The sequence below is a fragment of the Oncorhynchus tshawytscha genome, linkage group LG02, assembly GCF_018296145.1.
Source record: "Oncorhynchus tshawytscha isolate Ot180627B linkage group LG02, Otsh_v2.0, whole genome shotgun sequence".
Classification (NCBI taxonomy): domain Eukaryota; kingdom Metazoa; phylum Chordata; class Actinopteri; order Salmoniformes; family Salmonidae; genus Oncorhynchus; species Oncorhynchus tshawytscha.
This window is the reverse complement of record NC_056430.1, coordinates 54,908,813-54,922,492: the sequence shown is the minus strand read 5'-3', so window position 1 is coordinate 54,922,492 and position 13,680 is coordinate 54,908,813. Positions and strand designations below refer to the sequence as shown.

The 13,680-nt window shown below is 39.7% G+C and overlaps 1 long non-coding RNA gene across 2 annotated transcripts in view; it reads left to right on the top strand.

The window, feature by feature from the left end:
- The first annotated feature begins 6,911 nt into the window (after positions 1-6,911).
- Positions 6,912-13,680, top strand: part of LOC112266957 — a 32,925-nt gene continuing 26,156 nt past the window's right edge. Inside the window, exons 1-2 of one of the 2 annotated variants that reach the window (XR_006079286.1) lie at positions 6,912-7,223; positions 7,631-7,730. This is a non-coding gene — a long non-coding RNA (uncharacterized LOC112266957). The remainder of the gene's footprint in view (positions 7,224-7,630; positions 7,731-13,680) is intronic. The other variant, XR_002956025.2, reaches the window with a different exon arrangement.

The following is a 13,680-nucleotide window of genomic DNA, read 5'->3' as shown; positions in this document are numbered from 1 at the left end:
AATCTAATGTCCAATTTACAGTAGCTATTACAGTTAAATAATATCATGCTATTATTTGAGGAGAGTGCACAATTACGAACTTGAAAAATGTATTAATAAACCAATTAAGCACATTTGGGCAGTCTTGATACAACATTTTGAACAGATATGCAATGGTTCATTGGATCAGTCGAAAACTTTGCACATACACTGCTACCATCTAGTGGCCAAAATCTAAATTGTGCCTGGGCTGGAATAATACATTATGGCCTTTCTCTTGCATTCCAAAGATGATGGTACAAAAAAATACACAAAAAAAATAATGTTTTTTTCTTTGTATTATCTTTTACCAGCTCTAATGTGTTATATTCTCCTACATTAATTTCACATTTCCACAAACTTTAGTGTTCCTTTCAAATGGTATCAAGAATATACATATCCTTGCTTCAGGTCCTGAGCTACAGGCAGTTAGATTTGGGTATGTCATTTTAGGCGAAAATGGGGAAAAAAGGGTCCGATCCTTAATTAAAAAAGGATGGCCTAAGTATATAACATGATTGGCACGACCGTAATAATCATCTTGAAGTGCCATAAGTGTAAGCCAACATAATTCATTATTTTACATTAGCTTGTTAATTTCACTGATATGGCTTAATTGATCATAGCCCAGGCTCATTATAGTTGCAAATACCATGCAGCTGCACCAGGGGAATTTATAACAAACATGTATTTTTTGCAGGTCTTCTGTGTCTCCACATTTATGGAGGAACTAATTTACCATCAGGAAAATGTATCCCCATTCCCCATCCAAATACCTTCAACAATATAGCAACAAAAACAGCTTTTTTCTCCAATCTGGCAACCCTCATAAAATCCGACATAGCACTTGTATCCCAAAGTATTAAGTGAAAACAAGCATAGAAAACAGAATTGACATTGATAAAATAAAATAAAATAAAAAACGCAAGGCTACTATTATATTATAAGTATTTCGGGGACAACTTGGTTGATTAATAAATGTGGGACACTAAAAAGGCAGTGTAGAACATTATTGCCCAAAATGCATTGTTCCAATAACTTTCGAAATATTGTTCCGAAGTTTGCACCCCAAAAAAGTATTTTCCTATGAATGAAGTCACACAAAAATGTGTCTTTTCCTATGGATTAAGTTGCACAAAATGTTTTGTATTTTCACACTAGTTAAGCCACACAAAAACACAAAATCTGCTGAAATACTTTTGTAAATATTTGCACAAATTGAGTGTGAGATTATGTTGGCCTTTAGGGCATCTTTGCCACACACCCTACATACCCCCCTCCTTGTCTAGACATTTTTTGTTCTTGTTCTCAATACACACAGCATAATCTTTTGGCGTAACCTGAAAAACGTGGTCAGGTAGGCCTATAACGCAGTATTGTAGATTGGTGGAAAGCCCCATTGACTGAGGATGAGGGGTCACCATTATGTAGTTTGATGGAAATTTTCCAACCATTATATAGAAATTATGTTGAATATAATTATAAATTACATTTATTAATCTGACTCCATTATTATGTGAATAAATGCAACAGGCACTGACTGTGCGTCTCTGGAGGATCTAAAAAGATAGCGAATCATTGTATCACCCACTCAGTATGACAATAATGAACATGTCTAACTTCCGTTATGCAATTATTAAGAGATTAGATATATAAATAGCTAATCCTGGCGACCAATTTTCTAGCATTTAATTTATCGAGTCAAGCAGATCAGAGATGTCAAAGTTTTACACAAGCATATACTATGTATATAGTGTAAATAACAACTACCAATAGACCTACTAAATTGTGTAGCCTATAATCAATCAAATAATTACTCTGTAAAACCAGGAACTCAATTCAACTAATAGGATTTATTAGTCATGAAAGAATTGACACAAACAATTACAGTTTACATGAAATACATGATACGTAACAGAATAATACAGAGTAAATTACTATCACCAATTAGGCTCAAATTTAAGGTGGTTACAAGTGTCTTCAGAATAATCTCTAAGAGAAACAACTATGTGTGTCTTATATATTTGAGTAATTTAGCAGACTCGAGTATCCAGTGCAACTTTCAGTAGTGAGTGCATACATTTTCGTACTGGTCACCCATGGGAATTGAACCCACAACACTTGCGCTGTGCTCTACCAACTGAACCACACAGAACGCAGGAGCTTGGTAGCAAGTTCTCAAAGTAGAGTATGAACAAATTCACTGTCCTTTCAACCAAATTCAAGCAGAAACTCACGCCCAACATGAATGAACATGTATTTGCATATTGCTAGTTAAAACAAAAGACAGGAAAACACATCCAGATTATAACCTAAGCAACTCAATTTAAATGTTAGGAGCACACCCTTGAGTCACTCCATCTTTGAACTATCTGCTGTCCGACGAACAGAATAACAGTTTCCCTGTGACAATAAATCCATAGCACTTACAGTACAATAAAATATATAAAAAGTATCTTTATGAACTCTTGAAACAATCCAAACATGACAATTGAATTCTCTTCTTAGAGCTTGCCACAAATAAGGTATGTTTGAACCTTGTGATAGCTCCCAGATTGTCTGCCATCCAAACAATGTCATAAATCGTGATTGAGTCATTACGCTGGGCCTCGCATGCCAGCCAGTCGTTAGAATATCACCTCCTCTCATTCTTCCACTACAGTAGCCATTTATGGAAAACTAATGAAAAATCAAAGGGCCCATGCGGAGCACCGGAACCAATTATTATTTGTTACCCATACCTGTCTATTCAATATCATTAATCACAATGGTTAGCCGATGCAAATTAGGAAAACATTCAAACATTATTAATAGGACTACATTTACCCTAATTGGGAACACATATGGCACATGGAGAAGTCAAAGATTCCTAGTCAGGCTATTATTTGTCAAATCCAGATTAAATATAGGCCTTCATCTGTATCACACCTGTAGGAAATAGTGGGCTAAATCAATGAGAAATATAGCTGAAATGTTCAGGCTTTGTCATGTCTCCGTTCACTGGCTTCTTATTTCACCCGATCACTTCATCACGTTTCGGTCTGATCTTTCAGATTACTGCTGCCTCCTGTTAACCTGCTACTATGATACATTAATAGGCGAGGAGATTTGCTAGTAAGCTATCAATGTGCATAATATATAGCAAGTGAAGCGAGAATAGGGAAATACATTTGGAGGACAGGACTAGCACATAACATTCTGAGAACCATTTGTTTCATAGAGCAGGAGTTTTCAAACTTTTCTTGCCCAGGGACCACCATATGTTAGCAAAATAATTAATTTCACATATTGTCTTATCATCAAGTGAATAATAATGGCAAGTAGAAGTAATCAACATTTTAAAATGAATAGATTTGGTAGTGTAAAATCTAACAGTCTATTAGCTACAAAGGTATCTTGGCGGCGTAGAAAAAAAGTTGCTGTTGTAAGACACATTTTAAGCAATTCTAAAAAAAAATATTAATTGAGCTGAGAGAAAATGTGGCAGTTTTAATACTAATTTTCTGCAATTCTATGCATTTTGTCATGTCTAATTCTATTTTCCTCTGCTCAAACGTCATAACAAAATCAATGGGCATGTGCGTTGAATGTCCGGTTTTTGGAATTTTAGATACTCCCTGACTATCTAGTTTTATTTACATAACCTTTTACTTAACCAGGTAAATCAATTAAGAACAAATTCTTAGACAACCTAGCAAGAAGCAAAAGGCCTCAAAAGGCCTCATGTGGGATACATTTTTTTCTACTTTTTGTACATCACGACAAACAATATCTGATTGTTAGTTGTCAAAGATGGTATTATTTAAAAGTATACAAGGGGTGGGTCTAATCCTGAATGCTGATTGGTTAAAACCGCGTTCTAGCCGGCGTCTATTCCACAAATTGCCACCGGCTAAATCTATTTAGTCTGTTCCATCTGACTGCGCAATCCACTGTCTCATCAGCCCAGCCAGGCAATTTATAAACTTGATCTCCACTATAAAAAGCACCTACACATTATCTCACATTTCTTTTAGACTAGCATTTAATTTTCAATAGCAGAGATTTGTATAAACCTTGCTGTCTGTCTCTCTGACATTTGCAACACTGTTTCAATATTCAAATCTGGCATCATTTCTATGGATATATATATATTTTTTTATTTTGAAAAAGGTCAAACAAAATGCAGCTAATTTGCAGTCTTTCCAGCTTCAGTTTGAGGTGATTGTGTTACTGTAGCTGTGTTGTTGGCTAGCTCCTCTGAACAACAGTGTCCTGACGAGTGAGCACATTTTCTATGCCATGCGAAATCGTGCCTCATTAGCTCATTGTTATGGATGTATTAAAAATAAATGTCACTAGAAAACAACTTAAACAAATGCAAATGCCGCTACTTTGCTGTTATTCTGGCTAGCTAGCAAGCAAGAGATAAGAATATTGCCAGCCAGTACGGCAATGGAACATTTAGAACGAACGACTGGGTCGTGCCTATAGATGCAGAACAAAAAGACTGAACCACTTGGTCGTGTCCATAGATACAGAACAAATAGACTGAACGACTGGGTCGCGTTTATAGCAAGAGTTAGGAATGTTGCCAGCCAGTATGGCAATGGAACATTTAGAATGAACGACTGGGTCGCGTCCATAGATACAGAACTGAAAATTACCACTTAGATGGCCCACCTAACAATTTTATATACAGAAAAAAAACGGTAATTTGCGCCAATGACTGTAATTTCCTCCATATTAAAAGGAATAGTTTGAGATTTTGGCATTGAAGCCATTTATGTACTTCCGCAGAGACAGATGAACATGGACAGCAAGCATTCTAACTGTTCCTGTAGACTTCCAATCCTTGTGCTAATGCTAGTTAGCATTGGCTCATGAAACTAAATCTAACTGCCTTCATACTGGATGCAGAGACTTAACAATGGTATCCACGGTGGCATTATTTTGCAGTTAGCAATATTCATAAAACAACATAATAATAATAATGATGAGAATAATAATAATAATAATACATTTGCGGACACCCTGCAGTACCTCGGAACCCAGTTTGAAAACCCCTGTCTTAGAGTGTGGTGGTCGTATGGTTATTTTGAATACACAAGCCAAGCACACACCAACGTGAGGCCCCGTGTTTATGGGTCAGTGTTTGAACCATTTCATTTGTCTGAAAAGACAAACTCTGCCTACCCAGTAGACTGGGAGATCTGTGGCTAAATGAAGTGTGCCTACTGCGCTGGCCAATCAGATAGCTCATATAACCGTGCCTACCTACAGCTTCCACGACCCATGCCACAGAAAAGTTTGATACTAGCCTTCTTGAGATTTCATAACTTTTAAAAACATGAGAGAATGTCAAAGAATACAGCAAAGAGCTGATGTTTTTATGAGTGAGTTCATGTCTAAGTTTAATTTAACACCGTCAACACTGTTTTTTATTCAACACTTTTACAAAACTTAAAATGTGCTTCTCTTTACTTCCACTCGCGCTGCAGCTGCAATGAATGAGTAGCCAAGTGTATCAATAGACCAGCGTGATTATTATTAGCAGCTCAATATTGAGGAGTATTTCACTTTCTATGGTTATCAGAACAACATAAATTTGTGCCTGAATGGAAGGTGGAAGAATGTGTCCCCTCTTTCTGGTCTCACCGGAAGAAAGAAAGGAAGGAAAGAGCAGGGACCGTAAGAGGCAGACCCTCTGCTGCTCTCTCCCTCCCTCCACTGAGACTTTAATGTCATGTTAAAAACAACTCGGAACAGAAATCTTGGACTCCCGACTTCAGTGCATTCAAGACAACTGGGAACTGAAAAAAACAAGATCCGAGTGGGAAAATCGTTTTGAATGGTCATCCAATTCGGAAACTGGCACCTTTCTAGAGCTCCGACTTTCTGACCTGAACGTCACTGAGTTCCCAGTTGTCTTGACAGCACCATGACCATCATAATGCAGGTACCACCAGTCAAGTAAAATGAAAAAAAAAAAAAGATTTCAATTTATCCTTTGCTGTGACTCGCAAGTGCTACACCAACTGATCTGTTATCAATGATTGAGTTTTGAAATGTATGCTCTGAGAAGAACAATATTGTCAGGCCAGTCATTTAACCAATATGCTGTTATAATGTATCATTCCTACAGAACTGTTTTTATTAGTTTCATGTTACATTTTTTAAGTATTTTTTAAAATCTTAGTGGTAGATCTTGGCTTGCTTTTTGACTGCCAAAGTGATCTTGACTCAAAAAGTTGGTGACCAATGATGTAGATGAAAGGGGTAGACAGGTTTAAGAAGGATTTTTAAGCCTTGAGACAATTGAGACATGGATTGTGTAAAAAGATTACGTGTCTTTGAACAGTGTATGGTAGTAGGTGCTTTGCGCACAGGTTTGTGTCAAGAACTGCAACGCTGCTGGGTGTGTGTATCAAGAATGGTCCACCACCCATAGGACATCCAGCGCACTTGACACAACTGTGGGAAGTATTGGAGTCAACATGGTTCAGCATCCCTGTGGAACGCTTTTGACACCTTGTAGAGTCTATGACCTGACGAATTGAGGCTGTTCTGGGGGCAAAAGGGGGAGGGCTGCAAATGTATATTTTGCATTTGTGAAATTATTTTTATGTGATAGGAAAGTAAAGGGCTTTATGTTTCTAGAACCATTCACGGTTAGATGGATTATTTGGCTGTTTTGGCTGCCAGAGACATTCTACCTCTGAAAATAACATATAAGGTCCTTGGACCTTTAGGAGTAACAGGCTCCTTAAATGTACATCAAATTCTGTTTTATGTTTTGCGCATCGGGTTTTGTACCCAAGTTGTTATTTTCTTGATGCCATTGGTTTTGTAATTAAACTGCTCCGGCTATTACCTAGTTCTGCTCTCCAGCGTCTGATTCCCTGCCACGAGTTATGCACCCCTTACATTCTGTCAACCCACAAGACTGTTGTCACATCGACTGGCTACACACGGAGTGATAGACAAACTTGCGCACCACACAGACAGACGCGCAATATCCTGAAAAATATTTGGTAGATATTTTGTTAGTGGCTAACCAGAGGTTTGAAAAATGTCAATGTTGCGTTGATTAGATAGTAGCTGGGAGCTTGCGGTGTCGAATAGTTGTGAGATTTGTTTATGACAGTGCGATGGAACACGTGAAAAATTGCATGTATTTTTGGAATTGTTTGGCGAGCTACTCATAGGTGGACTGCGAGCTACTGGTATGTCATGGAAAGAGCAGTATTCCTAATGTTTTGTACACTCAGTGTACATTTATTGTGTTTCCAAAACCGTATCATAAGCAATGTGTGTTAACATTTAGTGCAAGCGTCGTGGCTCTTAACAAAAGTCCCCCGGGAATAAGATACCCTCACCAATAGGCACTAAATGTAGTTAGCGTCTATGAATGGGCTATATTATACATGTATTTAGCTAGTTAACTAGTTCGGCTATCTTAGCTCAGTGACGAGTGCTAGCTTGGTGTGATCATAGCTAACCTTGCTAGCTAGCTCAATGACTCATTACCCTTTCTGTGTTTAAGCATACAACAGAGCCTTAGCTATTCATTGAGTCTATTCCTCGTTTATGCTGTATGCAATAACTAATCTAGCTAACATTTTATTTTTAGCACTTCACTGATGGAAAGCCAAGCGAAATATGTCCTAACTCAGTAGATGCGGGGAGCACATGGCTGGAACAACATCCTTCAGATGCCCTCCAAACAAAAGGTAGCCAGCTATTTTAACCTAGCGTAACTGTGACTAACGTAAGTGAAGATGTAAATAATGACAGACCACATTTTGTTTATGATAATTTCATATATTGTTTGTCAGAGCGCTGTTTTAACATATTATGCTAACAGTACATAAGCTTACGTAAGCAATTAATTTATATTTAATAATTGCAATTTTAACATGAGTATTGTTTTTATATGCAACGGTGCGATCCATCCCAAGATTTACATTTTTTATTTAACCTTTATTTAACTAGGCAAGTCAGTTAATTAAGAACAAATGTATTTTTTACGATGACAGCCAACCCCGGCCAAACCCAGATGACGCTGGGCCAATTGTGCTCCACCCTATGGGACTCCCAATCACGGCTGGATGTGATACAGTCTGGATACACTATATGTGGACACCCCTTCAAATTAGTAGATTTGGCTATTTCAGATACAACCATTGCTGACAAGTGTATAAAATCGAGTACACAGCCATGCAATCTCCATAGACAAACATTGGCATTAGATTGGCCTTACTGAAAAGCTTGGTGACTTTCAATGTGGCACCGTCATAGAATGCCACCTTTCCAACATGTCAGTTCATAACATTTCTGCCCTGCTAGAGCTGCCCCCGTCAACTATACAGTAAGTGCTGTTGTTGTGTGGAAACATCTAGGAGCAACAAGGCAGCCGCGAAGTGGTAGGCCACACAAGATTACAGAACAGGGCCGATGAGTGCTGAAGCACATAGCGCTTAAAAAATCTTCTGTCCTCGGTTGCAACACTACAGAGTTCCAAACTGCCTCTGGAAGCAATGTCAGGACAAGAACTGTTCCATCGTACACAAGCCTAAAATCACCATGTGCAATGCCAAGCGTCAATGAAGTTGTGTTAAGCTCGCCACTATTGGACTCTGGAGCAGTGGAAACGCGTTGTCTGGAGTGATGAATCATGCTTCACCACCTGGCTGTCCGACGGACGAATCTGGGTTTGGCAGATGCCAGGAAAACGCTTCCTGCCTCAATGCATAGTGCCAATTGTAAAGTTTGGTGGAGGAGGAAATGGTCTGGGGCTATTTTTTATGGTTCAGGCTAGGCCCCTTAGTTCCAGAGAAGGGAAATCTTAACGCTAACGCATTCAAAGACATTCCAGACGATTCTATGTTCTAATTCTGTGGCAACAATTTGGGTAAGGCCCTTCACTGTTTCAGCATGACAATGCACCCATCCACAAAGCCAGGTCCTTACAGATATGGTTTGTCGAGATTGGTTTAGAAGATCTTGACTGGCCAGCACAGAGCCCCGACCTCAACCCATTCGAAAACCGTTGGGATTAATTGGAACACTGACGGCGAGCCAGATATTTATCCCCTCACCCTCTTTGATCACGTGGAAGTCCTTGATTGAGGACACATGATCCTCCACGGTCATGTCCCTCGCACTAAAGGGACACTTCACCTCCAGCACTCCACTCATGACATTGCCACAGGTAACTGCATCAGGCGAAGCTCCTAGAAAAGGTAGGCTGGGCCGCAAGAGTAGACTGCATCTGAGCAGGTGCCTATCTGGGAATTTCTTGAGGTACATTGATAGCATCATAGCTTATCGGCTTGGAAGATACTTGTTTTGGACTGCACAAATGCCTCTGCCACTCTTTTTGTATTTTTGTGACTTCGCTAAATGCTGTGATGCTGTGATTCTCCCTTCTCTCTCCTGGTGCCACTGCTCAGAGCTGCCTTGTTCCCATGTTTGGTGCCGTCTTTCCCTGTGTATATCTAACAACATTTGAAGACCCACAGTATGGTGTTGATGGAGGTGGTGGTAGATGATGATTGGTCGATGGGAAAAATGAGCAAAGAGAAATGACAGTCTGTTCATTACTTTAAGACATGAAGGTCAGTCAATCCGGAACATTTCAAGAACTTTGAAAGTTTCTTCAAGTGCAGTCGCAAAAAGTGCTATGATGAAACTGGCTCTCATGAGGACTGCCACAGGAAAGGAAGACTCAGAGTTACCTCTGCTGCAGAGGATAAGTTCATTAGCGTTAACTGCACCTCAGATTGCAGCCCAAATTAATGCAGACACATCTCAATATCAACTTTTCATAGGAGACTGCGTGAATCAGGCCTTCATGGTCGAAATGCTGCAAAGAAGCCACCTCTAAAGGACACCAATAAGTAAAAAAGACTTGCTTGGGCCAAGAAACACGAGCAATGGACATTAGACTGGTGGAAATTAGTCCAAATTTGAGAGACGCCGAGTAGGTGAACGGATGATCTCCGCATGTGTGGTTCCCACCGTGAAGCATGGAGGAGGAGGTGTGATGGCGAGGGGATGCTTTTCTGGTGACACTGTTAGTGAGTTATTTCAAGGCACACTTAACCAGCATGGCTACCACAGCATTTCTAGTGATATGCCATCCCATTTGGTTTGCGTGTAGTGGGACTATAATTTGTTTATCAACAGGACAATGTCCCAACACACCTCCAGGCAGTGTAAGAGTTATTTGATGAAGGAGAGTGATGGAGTGGTGCATTAGATGACCTGGCCTCCACAATCACCCGACCTCAACCCAATTGAGATAGTGTTCTGATATCCAGAAGTTATTTTCTGTCATAAGAGACAGTAGCATCAACATTATGTTAAAAATAAGTTACAAACAATGTGAAATTGGTTAGGAGCCCGTGAAACGGCAGCCATCCCCTCCGGCGGCATTTTCCTGATGTGTTTTAAGCGTTCTTGTGGACTTCCATCTTTTTTTTCTATTAAAAAAGGGTGATTTTCATCGAAAACCTGAAAAATTGGGGAAATGTTTACCTGGAAAAATGAAACGGAGAAAACAGAATTTGGGAAAATACAAAACGGAATCAGGCAAAATTATGTAACGTGATTTTTTTTAGAACCCTATGTATGCTATGCTCAGCTAACTTGTGTATCCTCCCTGGGGGCAGAGATGGGGTGTTAGGTTATAAATATCAGTGGAAGAACTCAACGGACACTATGAAAGCTTAAACCAAGTTTATTCATCCCAAAGGATCGAACAGCTGAACAGACAGACATATTCACACAAGCACGGATATTTAACCTTTTCTCCTATGCTGAGTCTCCTCCTACACAACTGAACAGCCAATGCATCTCTGTTACCCGACACAACCTTAGTGATATCTGTCTTCCTCACTTCATCTGACCTGACCTGTTCCCCAAAGTGCTCACTCCACCCCAACGCACGGCTGTCATGGTGACTGGTACCAGACTGTGTCTCTTCTCCCAGAGGATCCCTCTAACAATAACATATCCTGACATAATGTAAATGTTATACATTACCCTTTCTCCCTCAGTGACATGAATAAGTATATTTCATATTCTTAGAACCAAACAGGGGGCTGGGGCTCCCCCTTTCCGCCCAATGGTCTCTTTTCCCACTGATCCAGCTCCAGCCCAGAGGCCTTCACATTGTCCAAATCCATTGTAAAAAATAGTTTGGTATTCATTTAACACTTCAACTATGCCTCATTGTCTTCTGTGCTCTATTATTACATATACTGCATATACTGTGGTATTCTAGAAGGAGAGTGTATAAAAGTGTACTAGTCCGAGTGTTTATTTCTGATGAAATGTGTGATCTAACTGACATACAATCCAAAGTAATAAAGTTGATCTAGTGGTACATCAAACTAATCAGACCAATTGTTTTAGTACATTTAACTTTGACTCTATTTTAGTTGCTTTGTTTAAGTGAACATTTTTGAACAGATTAAGCAAGCCCCACAATTTTACTTTATGTAAAGTTACCATCGTTAATTTGCTATTTAACCAATGAGAGGGCATAGGGCATAGCATATCTTTTATGTATTTCTTTGATGCTACAAAGTGAAGGATTTTGTGCATCATATTTTATCATGTGTTTCAGTGTGAAGGGTGGATTTAATATTGTGGAACAACACAAACACTTATGTGAAGGTGTAGGTACAGTGCCTTGCGAAAGTATTCGGCCCCCTTGAACTTTGCGACCTTTTGCCACATTTCAGGCTTCAAACATAAAGACAAAACTGTATTTTTTTGTGAAGAATCAACAACAAGTGGGACACAATCATGAAGTGGAACGACATTTATTGGATATTTCAAACTTTTTTAACAAATCAAAAACTGAAAAATTGGGCGTGCAAAATTATTCAGCCCCCTTCAGTTAATACTTTGTAGCGCCACCTTTTGCTGCGATTACAGCTGTAAGTCGCTTGGGGTATGTCTATCAGTTTTGCACATCGAGACACTGAAATTTTTTCTCATTCCTCCTTGCAAAACAGCTCAAGCTCAGTGAGGTTGGATGGAGAGCATTTGTGAACAGCAGTTTTCAGTTCTTTCCACAGATTCTCGATTGGATTCAGGTCTGGACTTTGACTTGGCCATTCTAACACCTGGATATGTTTATTTTTGAACCATTCCATTGTAGATTTTGCTTTATGTTTTGGATCATTGTCTTGTTGGAAGACAAATCTCCGTCCCAGTCTCAGGTCTTTTGCAGACTCCATCAGGTTTTCTTCCAGAATGGTCCTGTATTTGGCTCCATCCATCTTCCCATCAATTTTAACCATCTTCCCTGTCCCTGCTGAAGAAAAGCAGGCCCAAACCATGATGCTGCCACCACCATGTTTGACAGTGGGGATGGTGTGTTCAGGATGATGAGCTGTGTTGCTTTTATGCCAAACATAACGTTTTGCATTGTTGCCAAAAAGTTCAATTTTGGTTTCATCTGACCAGAGCACCTTCTTCCACATGTTTGGTGTGTCTCCCAGGTGGCTTGTGGCAAACTTTAAACAACACTTTTTATGGATATCTTTAAGAAATGGCTTTCTTCTTGCCACTCTTCCATAAAGGCCAGATTTGTGCAATATACGAATGATTGTTGTCCCTATGGACAGAGTCTCCCACCTCAGCTGTAGATCTCTGCAGTTCATCCGGAATGATCATGGGCCTCTTGGCTGCATCTCTGATCAGTCTTCTCCTTGTATGAGCTGAAAGTTTAGAGGGACAGCCAGGTCTTGGTAGCTTTGCAGTGGTCTGATACTCCTTCCATTTCAATATTATCTCTTGCACAGTGCTCCTTGGGATGTTTAAAGCTTGGGAAATCTTTTTGTATCCAAATCCGTCTTTAAACGTCTTCACAACAGTATCTCGGACCTGCCTGGTGTGTTCCTTGTTCTTCATGAAGCTCTCTGCGCTTTTAGCGGACCTCTGAGACTATCACAGTGCAGGTGCATTTATACGGAGACTTGATTACACACAGGTGGATTGTATTTATCATCATTAGTCATTTAGGTCAACATTGGATCATTCAGAGATCCTCACTGAACTTCTGGAAAGAGTTTGCTGCACTGAAAGTAAAGGGGCTGAATAATTTTGCACACCCAATTTTTCAGTTTTTGATTTGTTAAAAAAGTTTGAAATATCCAATAAATGTCGTTCCACTTCATGATTGTGTCCCACTTGTTGATTCTTCAAAAAAAATACAGTTTTATATCTTTATGTTTGAAGCCTGAAATGTGGCAAAAGGTCGCAAAGTTCAAGGGGGCCGAATACATTCGCAAGGCACTGTACATAGGCAAAATAATCTGCTTGGAATTACACAACCTTTTGAAAAATGTAAAACATTCAATTCCTTTTTCAATTAAAAATGTAAGATATGCCTTTGAAAACAATCATATGGTCCTGTGGCTTTGCCCCTTGTTGTTGAGTGACTGAGGTCTGTGGCTTTTTACGTCGAGGTCGCGGGAGAGCTGGTGTATGGCTGTGTAGAAAGGTCAGTGCAGGGACAGGCCCACTAGTGTGTCTGTCTGCCACTTTAGTCTAGCAGACTGTGGGGAACGTGTGAGAGGAAGAGTCACCCGGCTAAGGCTAAGAGCAGGCCATTGTCTGTGGGCCAAACTGCCAATCCATCATAGCATGTGGCTCTGTACCAAT